At 42.6% G+C, this 4,068-nt stretch overlaps 1 pseudogene; it reads left to right on the top strand.

The window, feature by feature from the left end:
- Nucleotides 1-616: 616 nt before the first annotated feature.
- Nucleotides 617-3,828, top strand: LOC135566019 (carboxypeptidase M-like; annotated as a pseudogene).
- Nucleotides 3,829-4,068: the final 240 nt, after the last annotated feature.

Here is a 4,068-nt window from a genome sequence, read left to right as displayed (position 1 = left end):
TGACTCTGTATCAGTACCCCTGTATATAGCCTCCACATTGACTCTGTAGCAGACCCCCTGTATATAAAATCTGTCTGGTACCCCTATAGCCTCATTGACTCTGTATCAGTAACACCTGTATATAGTCTCCACATTGACTCTGTATCAGTACCCCCTGTATATAGCCTCCACATTGACTCTGTACCGTACCCCTGTATATAGTCTCGACTGTACAGTACCCCCTGTATATAGCCTCCACATTGACTCTGTGCAGGAGTACCCCCTGTATTTACAGCCTCCACTATTATTTATTTACTGAACACACTGTTAGTGTTGTTATTCTTATCTCTTACTTGTTGTAGTTGGTATTTTCTTAACTGCATTGTTGATTTGAGGCTTGTAGAAGCATTTCACTAGGTCTACACCTGTTGTATTCAGCATTTCACTAAAGTCTACTACCCTGCCCTGTTATTATTCAGCATTTCACTAGGTCTACTATTTCCTGTTATATTCATTTCATAAGGTCTACCTACACCTGTTATGATACATGCTATGTGACAAATTAAATTGTATTTATTTGGTGGTGCACCACAGGTGAACTTAATATTCTGTATTTTGTCATATGGTTCCCTGACAGGTTCAATAAGAACGGCATCGATCTGAACAGAAACTTCCCAGATGCCTTCTCTAAGAAGGAGAGTGGAATGAGAGAGATGGAGGTGAGAGCCATTATGGACTGGCTGAAGACTGAGAGCTTCGTCCTGTCGGCCAACCTGCACGGTGGGGCTGTGGTGGCCAGCTACCCCTACGACAACAGCAATGGAGGTACTTTACACACAGAAAGAGAGAGAGAGGCTGAGTGATCCCAATATAGAGAAGACTAGAATGACTACATAGTAACAACATGTGTCTAATATAGAGACTACTAGAATGACTACAGAGTACCAACAGGTGTCTAATATAGAGACTACTAGAATGACTACAGAGTAGAGTAATAACAGGTGTCTAATATAGAGACTACTAGAATGACTACAGAGTAGAGTACAACAGGTGTCTAATATAGAGACTACTAGAATGACCACAGAGTAGAGTAACAACAGGTGTCTAATATAGAGACTACTAGAATGACTACAGAGTAGAGTACCAACAGGTGTCTAATATAGAGACTACTAGAATGACTACAGAGTAACAACAGGTGTCTAATATAGAGACTACTAGAATGACTACAGAGTAGAGTAACAACAGGTGTCTAATATAGAGACTACTAGAATGACTACAGAGTAGAGAATCAACAGGTGTCTAATATAGAGACTACTAGAATGACTACAGAGCAGAGTAACAACAGGTGTCTAATATAGAGACTACTAGAATGACTACAGAGTAACAACAGGTGTCTAATATAGAGACTACTAGAATGACTACAGAGTAGAGTAACAATATAGAGACTACTAGAATGACTACAGAGTAGATTAACAACATGTGTCTAATATAGAGACTACTAGAATGACTACAGAGTAACAACAGGTGTCTAATATAGAGACTACTAGAATGACTACAGAGTAGAGTAACAACAGGTGTCTAATATAGAGACTACTAGAATGACTACAGAGTAACAACAGGTGTCTAATATGGAGACTACTAGAATGACTACAGAGTAGAATAACAATATAGAGACTACTAGAATGACTACAGAGTAGAGTAACAACATGTGTCTAATATAGAGACTACTAGAATGACTACAGAGTAACAACAGGTGTCTAATATAGAGACTACTAGAATGACTACAGAGTAACAACAGGTGTCTAGTATAGAGACTACTGGAATGACTACAGAGTAACAACAGGTGTCCCTGTCAAGAGATCAATAGATCAACCAATCAGTCAATCACATCAATATTGGTTATGTCTCCATTGTGTCCCAAATAGCCCAGGGCCTTGGTCTAAAGTAGTACACTATATAGGGAATATGGCTCTGGTCTAAAGTAGTGTACTATATAGGGAATAGGGCTCTGGTCTAAAGTAGTGTACTATATAGGGAATAGGGCTCTGGTCTAAAGTAGTATACTATATAGGGAATAGGGCTCTGGTCTAAAGTAGTGTACTACATAGGGAATAGGGCTCTGGTCTATAGTAGTGTTCTATATAGGGAATAGGTTGACGTGTTGTGTTGTCACACAGGTAGTGAGCTGCAGAGTGGATCCAGTGTTTCCCGACAACGACGTGTTGATCCAGCTGGCTAAGACCTACTCCTACACCCACAGCCAGATGCACAAGGAGACCACTGTTACGACTCCAAGGACTTTAAGGAGGGTATCACCAACGGCTACTACTGGTACCCTCTACCAGGTCAGTCAGTGAATCTATCAGTTTACAGATCTGGGGTAATAGTTAAGGGTGCTGGGTTGACAGTCTCAAGCCCCTCCGCCAGGTTCAAAGTTCAAACCACGACGGGATTAATTCGCTACAGTACTAATACTAGAGGTCACGTGTACGTACAGTCATGTTGTGAAAATGAATATTTGTGTCATTCTCAAAACTTTTGACCACGACTGTACATACATGACCTTTCGCTGGGTCAACTGTGTTGTCATCAACCCTGGAGATATTGGGTTAAGATTTAGCTAGAGTTGATAAGACATCCAATCATTGATGTCAATGGGAGATTTATGTAAATGTTCCGGAGTGTTCCACATCATCTCAGTGTAGAATACATATAGAACTGCACATGTACGTTCAGTCATTATGTCCCTTCACCCAAAAGAAACTGGTCTAATAGACGACAGTGACTGGTGCAGTGACGAGCACCATTATGGCTCCATTATGGCTCAGTTTCATGTTTTTCTATCCGTTTCCTAGGATACTGGTCTAATAGACTACGGTGACAGGTGCAGTGACGAGCACCATTATGGCTCCAGTCTGGCTCAGTTTCATGTTTTTCTATCCGTTTCCTAGGATACTGGTCTAATAGACTACAGTGACGAGCACCATTATGGCTCCAGTCTGGCTCAGTTTCATGTTTTTCTATCCGTTTCCTAGGATACTGGTCTAATAGACTACAGTGACGAGCACCATTATGGCTCCAGTCTCGCTCAGTTTCATGTTTTTCTATCCGTTTCCTAGGATACTGGTCTAATAGACTACAGTGACGAGCACCATTATGGCTCCAGTCTGGCTCAGTTTCATGTTTTTCTATCCGTTTCCTAGGATACTGGTCTAATAGACTACAGTGACGAGCACCATTATGGCTACAGTCTGGCTCAGTTTCATGTTTTTCTATCCGTTTCCTAGGATACTGGTCTAATAGACTACAGTGACGAGCACCATTATGGCTCCAGTCTGGCTCAGTTTCATGTTTTTCTATCCGTTTCCTAGGATACTGGTCTAATAGACTACAGTGACGAGCACCATTATGGCTCCAGTCTGGCTCAGTTTCATGTTTTTCTATCCGTTTCCTAGGATACTGGTCTAATAGACTACAGTGACGAGCACCATTATGGCTCTAGTCTGGCTCAGTTTCATGTTTTTCTATCCGTTTCCTAGGATACTGGTCTAAAAGACTACAGTGACGAGCTCCATTATGGCTCAGTTTCATGTTTTTCTATCCGTTTCCTAGGATACTGGTCTAATAGACTACAGTGACGAGCACCATTATGGCTCCAGTCTGGCTCAGTTTCATGTTTTTCTATCTGTTTCCTAGGAGGGATGCAGGACTATAACTACGTGTGGGGCCAGTGTCTAGAGATCACCTTGGAGCTGTCCTGTTGTAAATTCCCTCCAGAGAGTGATCTGCCTGGGCTCTGGGACGCCAACCGGGCCGCGCTGCTGGCATACATGCAACAGGTCCATCTGGGTCAGTACCACTCTGTCTATCGTGGGTTAGTACCACGCTGTCTATCGTGGGTTAGTACCACGCTGTCTATCGTGGGTTAGTACCACGCTGTCTATCTTGGGTTAGTACCACGCTGTCTGTCGTGGGTTAGTACCACGCTGTCTATCTTGGGTTAGTACCACGCTGTCTGTCGTGGGTTAGTACCACGCTGTCTGTCGTGGGTTAGTACCACGCTGTCTGTCGTGGGTTAGTACCACGCTG

Source organism: Oncorhynchus nerka, unplaced genomic scaffold (assembly GCF_034236695.1).
Source record: "Oncorhynchus nerka isolate Pitt River unplaced genomic scaffold, Oner_Uvic_2.0 unplaced_scaffold_8180, whole genome shotgun sequence".
NCBI classification, from domain to species: Eukaryota; Metazoa; Chordata; class Actinopteri; order Salmoniformes; family Salmonidae; genus Oncorhynchus; species Oncorhynchus nerka.
Note: the sequence above shows the minus strand (reverse complement) of the source record. Positions and strands in the feature narration are given on the sequence as shown.